The 20298-nt window shown below is 39.8% G+C and overlaps 1 protein-coding gene and 1 long non-coding RNA gene across 28 annotated transcripts in view; one reads left to right on the forward strand and one right to left on the reverse strand.

The window, feature by feature from the left end:
• The window catches only part of LPP (LIM domain containing preferred translocation partner in lipoma), a 723625-nt gene that overhangs the window by 22836 nt on the left and 680491 nt on the right, over positions 1 to 20298 (reverse strand). The window lies entirely within an intron of this gene.
• LOC114676211 (uncharacterized) overlaps positions 1 to 20298 on the forward strand; it is a 163210-nt gene that overhangs the window by 2500 nt on the left and 140412 nt on the right. Inside the window, exon 4 of the long non-coding RNA XR_013413506.1 lies at positions 2627 to 2903. This is a non-coding gene — a long non-coding RNA (uncharacterized LOC114676211). The remainder of the gene's footprint in view (positions 1 to 2626; positions 2904 to 20298) is intronic.

Here is a 20298-nt window from a genome sequence, read left to right on the forward strand (position 1 = left end):
TTAGCCAGGCTCGTCTGGAACTCCTGGCCTCAAGTAATCTGCCTGCCTTGGCCTCCCAATGTGCCAGGATTACAGGCATGAGCCACCACGCCTGGCCAAAGATGCTATCAAATTTCTGACCCACCAAACTGTAAGCGATAATAAATGATTGTTCTTTTCAGACACTAAGTTTTGGAGTAAATAGGTATGGAGTGATAGTAATTGACACGTAGACAACGTTTTTATATTTGATTAGAAACGCTTCAAAGACTAGGATTTAAACATTTTTAAATGGATGTTTCTAGCACTGACAATAGCACATGAAACACAGTAGGGATTGTTTGTTGAATAAATCCTTGAATAAATGAATGAGTATTAAATTTTGGACATGGCCATGTGGAGTTAATGCAGTGTAATTTCATGAAGCTGGTTAGGTTTATTAAAAATCCTAGGGCATATGAGCAATAACAATGCTCAAGCCATAAAGTACGGATGCAAAATAGACTTTCCTTCTCCATACAGGGGAAAATGTGGTTTCAACTTTTGCAAGCTCTTGATTATCCCTGCAAAAGCGTAATACACTGGTATGGGATAATTTGTATAAAATTCCTTTTCTTCAAAAGCATGAAGTATTATTCTTATCATCTCTAGATGTGAAAAGACAGTAGCTTTTTACATGATTAGTTCTCGATCAATAAAGATAAATTATCTAATTATACAAAGAAATTGTTAAAAAGCTAGAACTTCACATAGAATCACGGAGTGATGTCAGAGTGAGGACAACCTTGGGGCTATTTTCCCCCATCAGTCTGATCCATAAATTCCCTCTACACCAATCTCAGTCAGTCAGTGTTTTTCCAGCCCCTGAGGCTGCTTATACCATGTCCAGGGACAGCTCACTCTCTTGGAAGGTGTTCCTTCATTCCACTGGTAGGTCTAATTGTTAGAGCTTTCTTATTTTGACCTAAATACCTTCTTCCCCATGGGCCCTACTTCTGTCCTCTCCAGACAAATCTGTTGCCTTTTCAATTTAACGGCCCTAAAGAGCACTGAAAACATTGTCTTTCCTTAGTCTTCTGTTTGTGGGAATAAAGAGATACCTTCCAGCATTCCTTATGAGAAATTTCTGGCAAGCACCTTTGTCTGCCCAAGTTCTAGTTTATCCAGGTTGCCTTCGACATGTGGGGCCCAGAACTGAACTCAGCACCCCAGGCACGGCTGCTTCCCTGTTCTGCATGCCCCTCTTTGGATGAATGCAGAATTCATTTACTTTTCTGTGGTCCTACATTATTATTATTATTGTTGATCTTGTGGTCAGACTGTCTTCTCTACAAGACCTGTTTCTTTTCTTTTTTAAAAAAATATAAACAGCTATCAAAGTAAATGACATTTATATGATGTACTTGTATAGCCAACTTTTAAAGATAAGAATGAAATTTGACTTGACCCTCTTAGATTTTATCTTGTTGAGTTTGGCTCATTATTCCAGATAATTAAGAATTTTCTCCATATTAATAATGTTAGAAGAATTTTCTAAATATTAATATTTTTACATATCACAATTTCTCCTGTCCTTTACCCCAAACCCATCAGTTCAGGTCAGATAAATTTCAAGAGCTACAGTTTTGCTAGTGCTGAAAGATGTATTAAATTTATTTTCCTATATCTCATCAGATATCAAGTCCTATTAATTTTGCCCACTAAATATTTTAATTCCATCTGTTACCATATTATTCCATCATCTCTCACTTAGATAATCACAATACCTGCCTAAGTGACCTCTCAGCTTCCCCGTTTTCTCTGCTTCATTCTACCATCATATTGATCTGTGTAAAACACAATAGCACATCAGACTCACTCAGGCAGCTATAAAAACTAAAAATTTCATTTAAAAACTAACAACCTCCTAGGCCTCCTTAATCATTATCTCTGGGGTTGGGGCTCAGGCATCCATAACTTTTAAAAAGTTCTCTGTGTCAGAACCTCCTCATCTTTTAAGATGAACAGAGTATGTATCTAGACATATCCACTATGGATAGCCTGAAAATAATTTTGTCAAGGATTTAAATTCCTTGTAATTACCTATGAAAAATGTATGTCTTCAGGTTGGAGGGAACCCAAGCAAGTGAGGAGAAAGAAGGAAACTGATGTCTGTACCATTCGATATCTACGTATTCAGTACTAAACACTGGGCTAAGCTCTTCCATTAATATCATTCCATTTAATTTTTAAAACAACCCCAAGATGACATACTGTTACTATTTTAGAGAGGAAAAAACAAAATCAAAGCGTAGATTTTTTTATTCATAGGGACCCAAAGTCACAAGTTGGCAGGCAGAAATTAAACTTGGGTCTGCCTGACTCCTATCTATATATCAAGGGATTAATAAAAATAAAAATTGATCTTAAGCAAGGGGGAATCATTGCATCCAGTATGCACATATAAAATGATGAATTTGTACATATTCAAAGTGTTTTTATAGGCTTCTTAATTAAAAATCACATCTTTATGAGAATTAAAAATCTACGGTCTAGAAAAAAACATTCTACTAGGAATTAGGAAATAGGATACTAGTCCTAGAAATGGCACCAATTTGCTGTGGTAGGCCTTGAAAATTGTTTCCATTCTCTTCCTTTCTTTCTTTAGAACCTCTAAATTGTAGCTAAGTACATGGCTGCCCAGAATAAATATATTTCCCAGCCGTCCTTGCAGCTATGCAACTTTGTTCTGGCCAAAGGGATTAAGGTGAAACGATGTGTCCTCAGAGGAAAAGGGTCCCTCTGTCCTCAGTGCATTGGAATGGCACAGCCGTCTGGCATCACTCCACGGTGGCTACACGCTGTGCATGGCAGAGGAACACAGCAGAAAGCTGGGCCTTGCTCACCATGGTGCTGCGCCTTCTACCTCCTTCAGTGGGAGAGGAGTAAGCATTGTTTAATTATTTAACTAACCAATGTTTAATCATTATTAGTTGCTGCCACACCCTGAACCTCATTTCTCTCTTTTTTTTTTGGAGACGGAGTCTTGCTCTGTCACCAGACTGGAGTGCAGTGGTGAGAGCTCAGTTCACTGCAACCTCCGCCTCCTGGGTTCAAGTGATTCTCCTACCTCAGCCTCCCAAGTAGCTGGGACTACAGGCGTGCAACACCATGCCTCGCTAATTTTCGTATTTTTAGTAGAGACAGGGTTTCACCATGTTGACCTTTGAGTTGAGTGAAGTTATTCCCCTCATCTGTGCCTCAGCTTTTACATCTGTGTATGAAAGAGGTTGGACTAGATGATGCCGAAAGTCTATTTCCGGTCTCACATTTTCTAAGACTGAATAGCATGCCATAAGGAAAAGACTCCAGTGAGAAAAATAGTACAAACGACTTCCTTGTTCCAGCATCTTGACACGCTGCCCTGCTATTGACTGGCCCATCAAAATCAGCAAGAGTGCGACATCATAATCAGTGGGATCTGCATCAGAGAAGGACCCATTCCACGCAGCATGCTGGCGGAAACGGCTCTCAAGCAATTGCCTCTCATTGGAGCCGCAGCCAGTTCAGCCCCACCCGGAGACTCATAAGACCAGACTTGAGGCTCTTGTAGTTTCCACAAGTCTCGAATTCAGAGCTCATTCTGCCTGTATCACCTCACAATGGGCACATACATAACAATTAGATAAGATCATAAATCTCAGATGACTATTATAATCATATCTAGGGAATTTCATAAAATTGAGAATAACAGTTTGTGATACATAATCATAAACATTTATAACATATATTTTTGCAAAAACTCAAGGCTAGGACGAGGATGGGAGCAGTATTTAAGGAGATGCTTACTGTCAGGTTCCCACAAGTGGTTGAGAGGTGGAGTCTCCTTAATTTTGTTCCCCAGGAGCCTGACTTCCTTTTTCCTAGTTCCAGCTCTGCTTCATGTGTTATATTCACTTTATTATTTTTTTTCTAACAAAATTCTCCATAATGGCTATCACTCATTTCAAATTTGCATTCTATTAAATAACATTACCCACTTATTTCACATTGGCTGAACTAAGGACTGTTTCTACTTTTCCATTGTGAAATATCATTTACAGTTATAAGCTCACTTATAATAGGCATTTCAAATATCCCTATTTCTTGACTTATTTTTCTGGTTTCAAGAACAGATGCTTGCCTGACAACCTGTTAAGAGTTCAAGTATGAGAGTTAGACAACAAAAGTTATTATTATTTTTTTTCTTTTTTTTGAGACAGAGTCTCGCTCTGTGGGTGCAGTGGCCAGATCTCAGCACACTGCAAGCTCTGCCTCCCGGGTTCACGCCATTCTCCTGCCTCAGCCTCCCGAGTAGCTGGGACTACAGGCGTCCGCCACCTCACCCGGCTAGTCTTTTGTATTTTTTAGTAGAGACGGGGTTTCACCGTGTTAGCCAGGATGGTCTCAATCTCCTGACCTCGTGATCCACCCATCTCGGCCTCCCAAAGCACTGGGATTACAGGGGTGAGCCACCGCGCCCGGCCAATAAAAGTTATTTTTACGACTGCTTGGGTCATAACAACAATCCTATTTTAGCACAATACTTTCCGACCAGGTTCCTAACCTATAAGTACTTTTCAACAGTCTAATCAATATTTCCCAAAGTCTTGAACCACAAAAAGCCACACTGAATACACTGTTATCCTCCCACAGCCTTCGCTTCTTTCCAGGTTTCTGACTCCATGGGAATCCTACCCAGTTACCTAAAATTACAATCCGAGAGTCTTCTTTGCCTTCTCCATCTCTTTCATCCATGACACATCTAAACAATCAGCAAATCCATCCTTGCCCTCCTTTTCCTTCCTCAAGGCTTCCACCTTAGTTTAGGTTTTCATCAGTCCTGACAGTACAACTGCAACATCGTCACCAGTGATCTTTCTGACCCTGGGTCTGCTTTACTCCAGGAGTCTCACACTCAAATGCAAGAACCAGAAAAGCAAATGTCAGAGTGCATGCTCTAGCTGAAGGTGGAAGGCCCTTCTCAGCGACAGCTGTTTCTTGCCAGGCAGACACTGTGATCTCTACTTCTTAATAGAAGCTGGAAAATCTAGATTTTTATGTAAAATTTCCCCAATTTTAAATATTTGCAAGTAGTTGACATTAAAATCATTTGACTGTCAAACAAAATACAGGTGTAGGTATCTGACCTGAGGGCAGCCGTGTGTGAGCTCTGTCCTGCTCTGGTTGATCACCTTTTCTATCCTGCCAGAGCATATTTCTAAAACACAGGTAAGTTCATAAACTCTTTCTCACCTAGAAACTACAAACAGATCCCTCTATGCCTTCAGGAGAAATCCAACTCATTGGCCTGGTAAGGATGTTTACAACTCTGACCCATGCTCAGCCATTCCCCTCTGGTAGCCTATATTCTAGCCAGATCAGATTACTTACAGTTCTCTACACGTAACTGGTTGTTTTGTTTTGTTTTGTTTTGTTTTGCTTTTTGAGATGGAGTCTTGCTCTGTCACCCAGGCTGGAATGCAGTGGTGTAATCTTGGCTCACTGCAACCTCTGCCTCCCGGGTTCAAGCAATTCTCCTGCCTCAGCCTCCCAAGTAGCTGGAACTAAAGGCGCCCACCACCATGCCCAGCTAATTTTTGTATTTTTAGTAGAGATGGGGTTTCATTACCTTGACCAGGCTGGTCTCGAACCCCTGACCTCAAGTGATCCACCCACCTCAGCATCCCAAAGTGCTAGGATTCCAGGTGCGAGCCACTGTGCCCGGCCTCTACACATATCTTATACTTCCTTCCCCTTGGCACTTCGCTTCATGTTATCCTTCTCACTTACATAGCTGACTGAACCAGTGAAGTCTCCAATCATATGTACCCTGTTCTCCAAAGCCTTCCCTGAATTAGTCCTTCTCAGGCAGAACTAATTAATCCTTCTTTCTTCACCCATATAACTTTTGCAGGTATACTCCTGTGGTATTCATTATACTGTGTTCTGGTTTTGTATACATGCTCGTCTCCACCATATTTTGAGTTCTTTGAGATGGGACCAAGACTGACTGATCTTTTGCATCCCCTCCCTAGCACAGTGTCTGCACAAACAGTAGGTATGCAGTAAGTGTTCACTGACTAATGACTGAACTAACAAAAGCACAAATGCAAAGAATTGATTTTTTTGAGATTAATAGTGTGAATCCTTATCTGGTTTAGGAGAGACTGGACATCATAGGGGAAAGCAAGCTTAGAAGACAAAGAGAAAGCCTAGAAGTTTGGAGTAATTATTAGTGTTTTCCTTATCTGAACTAAGAAACTATAATAACCCCTTTGTAGTCATGTAGCATCTTTCTCAGATAAGCTTTCGGTTTAGGACAGATATGATCTCCTTCAGCTTGTTTGTGAATCAACTTGTCCCAAGGTCACAGAGTCATTCTCTGGCAGAAACAACAGACCTAAGACCTCCCAATTCCCATGTCAGTGCTCTGAGTTCCAGTGCATGCTGACTCCATTAATAGTGTTCTCCTTGTCAAGTGTACACAACCTATATACCAGAGGAGATTTATGAAAGAAACTTACTGTGAGACCTGTTTAGATATGCTTCACACTCACTCACATTCAATCAAGGAGAACAGATCACAGACAATCTAAACAGTGACCTGAAAAGAGACCCAGTCTAAAATTCTAGATAAATAATGTGTCTCTTGCAAGTAAAAATGCACTTTGCAGTGTGGATATTATTGTAACTCAGTAATCCTCCCTCAAGCCCACTGAACTTTTCATCCCTCTCAAGCTTTCTGTCCAGCCCCCATAACCCCATCTTTTAGTGACAGAGGCATAAATGCTCTGAGGTTTCCAGCTCTGGGGCTGTCTGAGCCTTGACCGCAGAATCTCAAGACACATCTCCCCACACAGAGGTAATTTATCTGCAATGCAGTACAGAGTGTGGTCACTTAATGAGCATTCTGATTATGGCCTTCTAGGTCCTTCTTTGGAAAATGGCATGCACCAGGCCTTTAAAATATGATTCCTGAATTCAACCTCAATTTGGTAACAAATTTTGGAGCTTCTAAAATGAAGTGTGAACTGTATTTTCACACTCACAAGGCCTCAGACCTTTCACACTTCATTTTGGAAGTTTCAAAGTTAGAGTTTAAAGCTCTGTGCTTCAGTAAAGATTAAAGGAACTAATTTTGATGTTCTAATGAGAAGTAGCAGAAATGACAACTCCTAATGAAGGTGTAATTGCATTGGCAACTTCATGGGTTCATATTTTATGTGCCATGAATGTTATATGTATTATCTAAGATCCTCAATGCAACCTTGAAAAACCGGCATTATTATTCCCAGTTTACAGATAAAAAGACTAAGGCTAAGAAAGCTTAAGTGATTTTCCCAAAGTCCAGGCAATGTAGCCAGGCCAATATTAAAAGTTTAGCATTTCTAATTGTTAAAGTCCAATCTCCTTCCACTCTGCTATACTGCAAAGAATATGTCCAAAGAGATGGACAATAAAAATGGTAGATACTTCTCAAATTCACTTTTACTTAGAGATAGAATTTTGAATTTTTCACTAATATATGAATAAATACATGAACCTCTCAATTCCCTTGGAATCACTACACTATTGACTTAACACAAGTTAGAAAAATATCTTCCTTTACTGTTCATATCCTTCCAGTATATTTTCATGCCATGGACAGATACTCTTTTGTAAAATGAAGCAAAGTTTGTATTGAAAATGAAAAATTTATAGAAAGCATTTCCCACAGGGAGAGAAATTACGTTTCAAAGGCCTTTTCTCTATGTATTGAAAGAGGAGGAGAGGAAGTATTAAATAAGTTGAGTCCTAAAGTAAAACAGACATTGCCACATGAATAATATTAACCCAGGACTGGCTGAAACACAGGCAGAGCAGCACTTTCACTATCTCTGTCTAAACTCAGATTATACAATGTCTACTACAAATCAGAAAGAAAAAAAATAAGTCAACAGTTTAGAAGGTACCGTCAAAAATAATGACTAAGCATGGGAGAGAGACAGAAAGAACAAATGCATAATGTAGTTTTGAAGTATGATAAAAGGCATAATAAAGTATGCCATCCATAATCAGCTTTGCAAATTAACAGTACTCTAAGAACTTGAAAAATAGATGAAATTTTAAGACCCAACACTTTTTAGGGAAATCTTGTAGCAAGCTCTTTAGACAACACTTCTTCTCCAGGCTCCAAGTCTAGAAAGCAAAGTGTAGAGTGTGAGAGAGGAAGAGGGACCAGAAATATTCTCTCGAGTAATCTAGTGCTTTGGATATTTCCTCACAGAAATGCAAAAGAGAGGGATTGCAGGAGCAACTGAAAAAGATGAGGTGCCCAGAGGAGGGATTTTTTTTTTTTTTTTTTTTTTTTTTTTTTTTTGAGACGGAGTCTCGCTCTGTCACCCAGGCTGGAGTGTAGTGGCCGGATCTCAGCTCACTGCAAGCTCCGCCTCCCGGGTTCACGCCATTCTCCTGCCTCAGCCTCCCGAGTAGCTGGGACTACAGGCGCCCGCCACCTCGCCCGGCTAGTTTTTTGTATTTTTTAGTAGAGACGGGGTTTCACCGTGTTAGCGAGGATGGTCTGGATCTCCTGACCTCGTGATCCACCCGTCTTGGCCTCCCAAAGTGCTGGGATTACAGGCTTGAGCCACCGCGCCCGGCCAAGAGGAGGGATTTTTAAGGGACTGTAGGATGTCAGAGATGAAAAAGGGACTCTTCAGTCCAAACCAAACATTTTACTGATGAAGAAACTAAGTCCTGGTGATAAAGTGGCCAGTTACACTGTCAAGCCGGGGCAGAGCTGCCATTTGAACTCGAGTCTCCTAACTTTCAGGCCAGGGCCCTTCCCACTGCACATGACAGGAGTAGAAACAATGCGAGAGTAAATGGCTACTGTGAGAAGCAAAGGTCCATTCCTAATAGTCCAGGCTGCTGTCAGGGCCCCTCATGGCAAATACCCTGAGGCCCTTAGAACTGATAGAAGACGGATTTGAGTCAAATATTCAGTTCATGTATTCCCATGTTTTTCCCTTAAAAAAAGAAAAATGGGTAAATCAATTATGGTATATTTGTGGCATACTAAACAACAAAAAGATAAAGACTGCTAATACAACAACATGGATGAATCTCAGAAAACTGCACATTAAATGAAAGAATCCAGATACAAAAAATAAATATGGTGTGATTCTTATCTGATTTAAAAGAACATATAGAAATAATTTCTGGTGATAGATGCCAGCAAGTCATTGCCTCTGAGGGTGGCAGATGGGATATGAATAGAAAGAGAAAGAAGGGAACTTAAGGGAACTTTCTTAGATAATATGTACAATTAATTGCCAAATCTCCTAAAACTGACGACTCATGATCTGAGTATCTCATTGCATGTAAATTAGGTCTCAGTGAAAAATGAGAAAAATGCAAGATGAAAACAAATGATATTCAAAGTGATATTATGAGTAAATTTATTGTTATATGAATATATAAAATAGAGCCAGGCGTGGTGGCTCAAGCCTGTAATACCAGCACTTTGGGAGGCCGAGACGGGTGGATCACGAGGTCAGGCGATGGAGACCATCCTGGCTAACACGGTGAAACCCCGTCTCTACTAAAAATACAAAAAACTAGCCAGGCGAGGTGGCGGGCGCCTGTAGTCCCAGCTACTCCGGAGGCTGAGTCAGGAGAATGGCGTGAACCCGGGAGGCGGAGCTTGCAGTGAGCTGAGATCGGCCACTGCACTCCAGCCTGGGCGACACAGCGAGACTCCGTCTCAAAAAATAAATAAATAAATAAATAAAATAAAATAAAATAAAATAGAAATAAATATAAAATAAATAAATAAAAATAGGAAAAACATTAATTCTATAGCTCATTTGACAAAGATGAATATTCTTTGGATTGGGCAAAGATTTCTTCAGTAACACCCCACAAACACAGGCAACCAAAGCAAACATGGATAACTGGGATCCCATCAAGTTAATCTTCTGCACAGCAAAGGAAACAAAGTGAAGAGAAAAACCAGTGAAAGGGAAACATATTTACAAACTATCCATTTGACAAGGGATTAATAACCAGAATATATAAGGAGTTCAAAAACTCTATAGGAAAAAAAAAATCTAAGAATCTGATGTAAAATTGGACAAAAAATATGAATAGACATTTCTCAAAAGAAGACATTTCTCAAAAGAGTGGCAAATAGGCATATCAAAAGGTGCTCAACATCATTGCTCATCAGAGATATGCAAATTAAAACTACAATCAGATACCATTTCGCCTCAGTTAAAATGGCTTTTATCCAAAAGACAGATGATAGCAAATGCTGTCTCCTGGAATAAACAAATGAGGATGTGGAGGAAAGGGAACCCTTGTACGCTGGCGGTGGGAATGTAAATTAGCATAACTACTATGGAGAACAGTTTGGAGGTGCCTCAAAAAACTGAAAATAGAGCTTCCATATAATCCAGCAATCTCACTGCTAGGAATATACACGAAAGAAAGGAAATTAGTATATCCAAAAGATATCTACAATCCCATGTTGCAGCACTGTTCACAATAGCCAGGATTTAGAAGCAACCTAAATGTTCATCAAGAGATGAATGGATAAAGAAAATGTGGTACATATACACAATGGAGTACTATTCCACCAGCAAACATCAATGAGATGCTGTCACCGGCAGCAACATGGATGGAACTGGAGGTCAGTGTGTTAAGTGAAATAAGCCTGGCACAGGAAGACAAACTTCGCATGTTCTCCCTTATTTGTGGGAGCTAAATTTAAAACAATTGAATTCACGGAGATAGAGCATAGAATAATAGTTACCAGAGGTTGGCAAGGGTAGTGGGAGGGCTGGGGGAGGCAAGTGGGGATAGTTAGTGGGCATAATAAATTAGAAAGAATAAAAAAGATCTAGTATTTGAAGTACAACAAGGTGACTATGGTCATTAATAATTTAATCGTACATTTAAAAATAACTAAAAGAGTATAATTGGATTGTTTATGACACAAAGGATAAATGCTTGAGAAGGTGGATATCTCATTTACCTTGATGTGATTATTATGCACTACATGCCTGTATCAAAATATCTCATGTACTCCACAAATATATACATCTATCATGTACCCCAATTTTTTTTAATTAAAAAAAAAGCAAAAACAGATAAATGTCCTAGCTAGGAAAAGGTTTAACTCTCTAAGTGCAAAAAAACAAATACTTTTGCATATATATATATATATATATATATACACACACACACACACATATATATATACACACACATATATATATAATTTTAGAGATGGAAGGCAGGTGTAGTGACTCATACCTCCCAACACTTTGGGAGGCTGAGGCAGGAGAATGACTTGAGACTGGGAGTTTGAGACCAGCCTAGGCAAGACCCTATCTCTTCTAAAAATTTAAAAAGTTAGCCAGGCATGGTGGCATGTGTTTATTGTCTCAGCTACTCAGGAGGCTGAGGGGGAGGGTCACTTGAGCCCAGGAGCTTGAGGCTGCAGTGAGCTCTGCTCATGCCACTGCAATTTGCCCTGGGCAACAGAGCAAGACTCTGTCTCAAACCAAACCAAACTAAAACAACAACAAAAAACACACACAAAGAAAAAACCAAACAAAAAGACATTATTAGAAAAGGTATGTCTATTTTTATTCCACTTTAAATAACTCCTATTCACAACTTATTCTTTTTAAATAATTAGATTTGCAGCTCTTTCAATCATTTTCTTCTTCTTATAATTATACTTTAAGTTCTGGGATATATGTGCAGAACCTGCAGGTTTGTTACATAGGTATACACGTGCCGTGGTGGTTTGCTGCACCCATCAACCTGTCATCTACATTAGGTATTTCTCCTAATGCTATCCATCCCTTAGCATCCCAGCCCCCAACAGGCCCTGGTGTGTGATGTTCCCCTCCCTTTGTCCACGTGTTCTCATTGTTCAATTTCCACTTATGAGTGAGAACATGCAGTATTTGGTTTTCTGTTCCTGTGTTAGTTTGCTGAGAATGATGGTTCCCTGCCTCATCCATGTCCCTGCAAAGGACATGAACTCATCCTTTTTTATGGCTGCATAGTATTCCATGGTGTATGTGTGCCACATTTTCTTTATCACAGTATATCATTGATAGGCATTTGGGTTGGTACCAAGTCTTTGCTATTGTGAACAGTGCTGTAATAAACATATGTGTGCAGGTGTCTGCTATACAGTAGACTTAAATGTAAGACCTTAAACCATAAAAACCCTAGAAGAAAACCTAGGCAATACCATTCCAGACATAGGCATGGGCGAAGACTTCATGACTAAAACACCAAGAGCAACGGCAACAAAAGCCAAAATTGACAAATGGGATATAATTAAACCAATGAGCTTCTGCACAGCAAAAGAAACTATCATCAGAGTGAACAGGCAACCTACAGAATGGGAGAAAATCATTCTACTGTAAAGTAGAATGATTTACAATCCTTTGGGTATATACACAGTAATGGGATTGCTAGGTCAAATGGTATTTCTGGTTCTAGATCCTTGAGGAATCACCACACTGTCTTCCACAATGGTTGAACTAATTTACACTCCCACCAACAGTGTAAAAGCATTCCTATTTCTCCACATCCTCTCCAGCATCTGTTGTTTCCTGATTTTTTTTATGATCGTCATTCTAGCTGGTGTGAGATGGTATCTCATTGTGGTTTTGACTTGCATGTCTCTGATGACCAGTGATGATGAGCTTTTTTTTATATGTTTCTTGGCTGCATAAATGCCTTCTTTTAAGAAGTGTCTCTTCATATCCTTCACCCACTTTTTGATGGTTTTTTTTTTTTTTTGGAAATTTGTTTAAGTTCCTTTAGATTCTAAATATTAGCCCTTTGTCAGATGGACAGATTGTAAAAATTTTCTCCCATTCTGTAGGTTGCCTGTTCACTCTGATGATAGTTTCTTTTGCTGTGCAGAAGCTCATTGGTTTAATTATATCCCATTTGTCAATTTTGGCTTTTGTTGCCGTTGCTCTTGGTGTTTTAGTCATGAAGTCTTTGCCCATGCCTATATCTGGAATGGTATTGCCTAGGTTTTCTTCTAGGGTTTTTATGGTTTAAGGTCTTACATTTAGGTCTTTAATCCATCTTGAATTAATTTTTGTATAAGGTGTAAAGAAAGGGTCCAGTTTTCAGTTTTCTGCATATGGCTAGCCAGTTTTCCCAACAACATTTGTTAAATAGGGAATCCTTTCCTGAAACATTGCTTGCGTTTGTTAGGTTTGTCAAAGATTAGATGGTTGTAGATGTGTGGCATTATCTCTGAGGCCTCTGTTCTGTTCCACTGCTCTATATATTGTTTTGGTACCCGTACCACGCTGTTTTGGTTATTGTAGCCTTGTAGTATAGTTGAAGTCAGGTAGTGTTAGGCCTCCATCTTTGTTCTTTTTGCTTAGGATTGTCTTGGCTATATGGGTTCTTTTTTGGTTTCACATGAAATTTAAAGTAGTTTTTTTCAAATTCTGTGAAGAATGTCAATGGTAGCTTGATGGGGACAGCACTGAATCTATAAATTACTTTGGGCAGTATGGCCATTTTCACGATATTGATTCTTCCTATGCATGAGCATGGAATGTTTTTCCATTTGTTTGTGTCCTCTATTATTTCCTTGAGCAGTGGTTTGTAGTTCTCCTAGAAGAGGTCCTTCACATCCCTGTAAGACCTGCTCCTGAATGACTACTGGGTAAATAATGAAATTAAGGCAGAAATAAATAAGTTATTTGAAACCAATGAGAACAAAGACACAATATACCAGAATCTCTGGGACACAGCTAAAGCAGTGTTTAGAGGGAAATTCATGGCACTAAATGCCCACTGGAGAAAGTGGGAAAGATCTAAAATCGACACCCTAACATCACAATTAAAATAACTAGAGAAGGAAAAGCAAAAAAATTCAAAAGCTACCAGAAGACAAGAAATAACTAAAATTAGAGCAGAACTGAAGGAGATAGAGACATGAAAAACACTTCAAAAAATCAATGAACCCAGGAGCTGGTTTTTTGAAACATTAACAAAATAGATAGCCTGCTAGCCAGGTTAATAAAAAAGAAAAGAGAAAAAATCAAATAAACACAATAAAAAAAGTAAAGGGGGTATCACTGCTGATCCCACAGAAATAAAAACTACCATCAGAGAATACTATAACTACCTCTATGGAAATAAACTAGAAAATCTAGAAGAAATGGATAAATTCCTGGACACATATATCCTCCCAAGACTAAACCAGGAAGAAGTCAAATCTCTGAATAGACCAATAACAAGTTCTGAAATTGAGGCAGTAATTAATAGCCTACCAACCAAAAACAGCCCAGGACCAGACAGATTCACAGCCGAATTCTACCAGAGGTACAAAGAGGAACTGGTACCATTCCTTATGAAACTATTCCAAACAATAGAAAAAGAGGAACTCCCTAACTCGTTTGAAGAGGCCAGCATCATTCTAATACCAAACCTGGCAGAGACACAGCAAAAAAAGATAATTTCTTGCCAATATCCCTGATATTGAACATCCATGTGAAAATCCTCAATAAAATACTGGCAAACCAAATCCAGCAGCACATCAAAAAGCTTATCCACCACGATCAAGTTGGCTTCATCCCTGAGATGCATAGGCTGGTTCAACATACACAAATCAATAAACGTAATCCATCACATAAACAGAACCAATGACAAAAACCACATGATTATCTCAACAGACGCAGAAAAGGCCTTTGATAAAATTCAACATCCTTCATGCTAAAAACTCTCAATAAACTACTTATTAATAGAATGTATCTCAAAATAATAAGAGCTATTTATGACAAACCCACAGCCAATATCACACTGAATGGCGAAAGCTGGAAGCATTCCCTTTGACAACCGGCATAAGACAAGGATGCCCTCTCTCACCACTCCTATTCAACATAGTATTGGAAGTTCTGGCCACTGCAGTCGGGCAAGAGAAAGAAATAAAGGGTATTCAAATAGAAAGAGAGGCTGTCAAATTGTCTCTGTTTGCAGATGACCTGATTGTCTATTTAGGAAACCCCATCGTCTCAGTCCAAAATCTCCTTAAGCTGCTTCAGCAAAGTCTCAGGGTACAAAATCAATGTGCAAAAATCACAAGCATTCCTATACATCAATAATAGACAAAAGGAGAGAAAAATCATGAGTAAATTCCCATTCACAATTGCTACAAAGAGAATAAAACACCTAGGAACACAACTCAATCAATTACTTACATAGAAAAGTTTAAAGAACAACTTCAGAGGAGGACGGAATATTTTAAGTCATCTGTTTCAAGCAAATAACCTGGTAGTTAAGAAAACAAATCCAAGGCCAGGTGCAGTGGCTCATGCCTGTAATCACAGCACTTTGGGAGGCCAAGGCTGGCAGATCACAAAGTCAAGAGATCGAGACCATCCTGGTCAACATGGTGAAACCCCGTCTCTACTAAAAATACAACATTTAAATAGGGAATCCTTTCCCCATTTCTTGTTTCTCTCAGGTTTGTCAAAGATCAGATGGCTGTAGATGTGTGGTATTATTTCTGAGGACTCTGTTCTGTTCCATTGGTCTATATCTCTGTTTTGGTACCAATACCATGCTGTTTTGGTTACTGTAGCCTTGTAGTATAGTTTGAAGTCAGGTAGCGTGATGCCTCCAGTTTCCCTATTTAATAAATGGTGCTGGGAAAATTGGCTAGCCATAAGTAGAAAGCTGAAACTGGATCCTTTCCTTACTCCTTATACGAAAATTAATTCAAGATGGATTAGAGACTTAAATGTTAGACCTAATACCATAAAAATCCTAGAGGAAAACCTAGGTAGTACCATTCAGGACATAGGCATGGGCAAAGACTTCATGTCTAAAACACCAAAAGCAACGGCAGCAAAAGCCAAAATTGACAAATGGGATCTCATTAAACTAAAGAGCTTCTGCACAGCAAAAGAAACTACCATCAGAGTGAACAGACAACCTACAGAATGGGAGAAAATTTTTGCAATCTACTCATCTGACAAAGGGCTAATATCTAGAACCTACAAAGAACTCAAACAAATTTACAAGAAAAAAACAAACAACCCCATCAAAAAGTGGGCAAAGGATATGAACAGACATATCTCAAAAGAAGACATTCATACAGCCAACAGACACATGAAAAAATGCTCATCATCACTGGCCATCAGAGAAATGCAAATCAAAACCACAATGAGATACCATCTCACACCAGTTAGAATGGCGATCATTAAAAAGTCAGGAAACAACAGGTGCTGGAGAGGATGTGGAGAAATAGGAACACTTTTACACTGTTGGTGGGATTGTAAACTAGTTCAACCATTATGGAAAACAGTATGGCGGTTCCTCAAGGATCTAGAACTAGATGTACCATATGACCCAGCCATCCCATTACTGGGTATATACCCAAAGGATTATAAATTATGCTGCTATAAAGACACATGCACCCGTATGTTTATTGCGGAACTATTCACAATAGCAAAGACTTGGAACCAACCCAAATGTCCATCAGTGACAGATTGGATTAAGAAAATGTGGCACATATACACCATGGAATACTATGCAGCCATAAAAAAGGATGAGTTTGTGTCCTTTGTAGGGACATGGATGCAGTTGGAAACCATCATTCTTAGCAAACTATCACAAGAACAGAAAACCAAACACCGCATGTTCTCACTCATAGGTGGGAACTGAACAATGAGATCACTTGGACTCAGGAAGGGGAACATCACACACCGGGGCCTATCATGGGGAGGGGGGAGGGGGGAGGGATTGCATTGGGAGTTATACCTGATGTAAATGACGAGTTGATGGGTGCTGACGAGTTGATGGGTGCAGCACACCAACATGGCACAAGTGTACATATGTAACAAACCTGCACGTTATGCACATGTACCCTAGAACTTAAAGTATAATTAAAAAAAAAAAAAAAAGAAATGTAGCCTCTTAGAATGCATGCAGGGCCCTGAGCTAGAAGGATCCCACAGCAGGTTTAATGCTCTGCGACTGCCATCTTGCAATTCTTAATAACTTTAGAATGAGGCCCTCCCTGCATGTTCATTGTTAACTGGGACCTAAAAATTATGTACTCGGCCCTGCCCTAAGAGGATGGAAAAAAAAAATACAACATTTAGCTGGGTGTGCTGGTGCACATCTGTAATCCCAGCTATTTGGGAGGCTGAGGCAGGAGAATTGCTTGAACCTGGGAGGCAGAGGTTGCAGTGAGCGGAGATTGTGCCACTGCACTCCAGCCTGGAGACAGAGTGTCTCAAAAAAAAAAAAAAAAAGAAAGAAAAGAAAAGAAAACAAATTCAGAAAGGGCAGGTGACCTACTAGAAGAGGCAGGAGTAGAATTTAGTGTCTTAAGTTGTCAGGATGAGCTCTTTTCACTGTACCACACTGTCCCATAGCATTGAGCGATGTCTTAAACCCAGCCCACCTTCAGACATCCATCTTCCTAAAGCACTATGTCCAAAATTACAAATTATAGAGATTGTCTTTCTAAGGGGTCTTCCATGTGGCTGATGAAAAGACTTCACAAGGACTCATGAACATGCTATCAATAGGCTGGTCTTAATGAAGGACTTACAGTTAACTGCAGCCCTGGTGCTCTCCTAATTCTCCTGGCACGGCCAGGGACAGTCTGATGACCCACACAGCACACAGTACCTCCTGCACTGCGACCCGGGAGGAAGAAAAGAGTTCCAAACAGAGCAGCATTTTCCCAAGTGTTTTGGATGCCTGCCACATCAGATGGCTCTACCTTTAACGTAAAATGAATTCCAGCTTGCTCTGGAGGCCAAAGGGTGCCAGAAATAAGGCTGGAGATGGAAAAGAATGTTGCTGGATTTCAGAACAGGCTAGTACTGGCATATGTAATTTCACATGATGGGCAAACCACTTCACTGGTAGTTTTCTCATGTGTAAGAGAAGGATAATAATGTCTCTTGATGGCTTGGGGCCAGGAGTTCAAAACCAGGCTGGGCAACACAGTGAGACCCCATCTATATAAAATTAAAAAAAAAAATAGGTGAGGTGGCACATACCTGTGTTCCCAGTTACTTGAGAGGCTGAGGTGGAAGAATCACTTGAGCCGAGGATGTTGAGGCTGCAGTGATCCATGACTGCACCACCGCACTCCAGGAAACAGAGCAAGACTCTGTCTAAATAAATAAATGAAGTCCTTGTGTGTAGTTGAGAGAGCTAAACAATATGGTAGAAGCCAAAGGCCAGCCCTCTACAAATGCATAAGATTCACCATTACAAAGGATGGTGTAATGCCTTCTCTTATCCTGGGGAGTGTCAATATGGCTTCCTTTTGCATTTTCAGTATCTAGTCTCTAGGTCTAAGAGGAGGACGTGGTTGTATGTAGGTAAAACAGCTTCCAGTGACCCCCAGTTCTCTGCTGAATTCCCAGATACTGGTTTCTAAATGGAACAAGGATACAACAAAGATCTGAACATATCACTCCCTGACCTCATCAATAGCTGGAAAAAGAAAGAAAGAAATCTCGGGTTTCTTGGAATAGGAAAAGAATAGGAAAAAGAGGACTGAAAAAAACAAAACAAAACAAAACTATCTCCTTCTAGTGATAAACTGCTGTGTCCCCTTAGTATTCGAGGAGGTAAGACTGGAATACTACCATTTACCCCAAATTAACTGGACTGATACATTTTTATACCATATATGTAAAGCAGCAATTTATAATTTATTATTTGTGGATAATAAAACTAAAGTTTAAAAAGTTAAGCAACTTACTCTTTTTTTTTTTGAGACAGAATCTTGCTCTGTCGCCAGGTTGTAGTGCAGTGGTGCGATCTCGGCTCACTGCAACCTCCGACTCCATGGTTCAAGGGATTCTCTGCCCTCAGCCTCCAGAGTAGCTGTGATTACAGGCGCCTGCCACCATGCCCAGCTAATTTTTGTATTTTTTTTTAATAGAGATGGGGTTTAACCACGTTGGCCAGGATAGTCTTGATCTCCTGACCTTGTAATCTGCCCGCCTCAGCCTCCCAAAGTGAAGCAACTTACTCTTAATGGGCTATATAAGATTTAAGTAGTGAGACTGGTTTTTGTGCTCAGGCCTGTCTGACTCAATCCAATGGTCCATCCCTGTGCCTTATCACCTTGCTGTTTACTCAAATGAATAACCCTTTTAGCAGATGTGTAAGCTCAGTCTTGCAATGATTACATCTACTGCTCGTCCTACAAGTGATGAGCAAAATGTTTGCTGAAGCCTTGGGGGCTCTAAGTATAGAATAAACATCAGTTATCCTTGTTGACATCATAATGGAGCTGTGGGCCTTGAAATCTAACTGGAGTAACAATTGGCCCTTGCAGTAAGATTCCAGAGATTTAGATAAGACTCTATTAAAGCACCAATAAAATGTTTCCCTGTTTATATGCTACAACGTAGGACAGTTTCAGAGTTAAAAGCAGCTTTGCGTAATTCAAATGCCTTTCCCTACTTGTAGGTGCAGTCAGAGCTCTCTCTTTCCCAGAGAATGTTAGGTAAAAGAAGAAATACTGTTTGGTGATTTTCATGAGGTGGTTAAGAAGTGTGAAAGATATCACTGCAAATTGTGACTCCTATACCATGACTTCAACTTCTTATTTTTTTAAAATTTAAAAAATTTTACTTTTGAGATATACATGCAGAACATACAGGTTTGTTACATAGGTATACATGTGCCATGCTGGTTTGCTCCACCCATCAACCTGTCATCTAGGTTTTAAGACCCACATGCGTTAGGTATTTGTCATAATGCTCTCCTTTCCCTTGTACCCCACCCCCACGACAGGCCCTGGTATGTGATGTTCCCCTCCCTGTGTCCATGTGTTCTCATTGTTCAGCTCTCACTTAAGAGTGAGAACATGTGGTGTTTGGTTTTCTGTTCCTGTGTTAGTTTGCTGAGGATGATGGCTTCTAGCTTCATCCATGTCCATGCAAAGGACATGAACTCATCCCTTTTTATGGCTGCATAGTATTCCATGGCATATAAGTGCCACATTTTTTTTAACCCAACCCTGACTTCAACTTCTAAAGTCTTATAAGAAATTATGTTTCAGCTTTTCAAATGAGGAATGAAAATCAGAGTATGAAATGGAGCTGCACCTATCCTAAAGCTGTACATTCTCAGGGAGTAAAGTTTTTTCTATACTATTTTGAGACAGAGGAGACAGTGAGGAAACAGGAGCTGGATAAGCCATGCCTTTTTATAAGACTCTGATTATGTCAAATGTTTAGGACCACCAAAGCCTTTGGGGAAACAACATGGGTTTAA

This window comes from Macaca mulatta, chromosome 2 (genome assembly GCF_049350105.2).
Source record: "Macaca mulatta isolate MMU2019108-1 chromosome 2, T2T-MMU8v2.0, whole genome shotgun sequence".
NCBI classification, from domain to species: Eukaryota; Metazoa; Chordata; class Mammalia; order Primates; family Cercopithecidae; genus Macaca; species Macaca mulatta.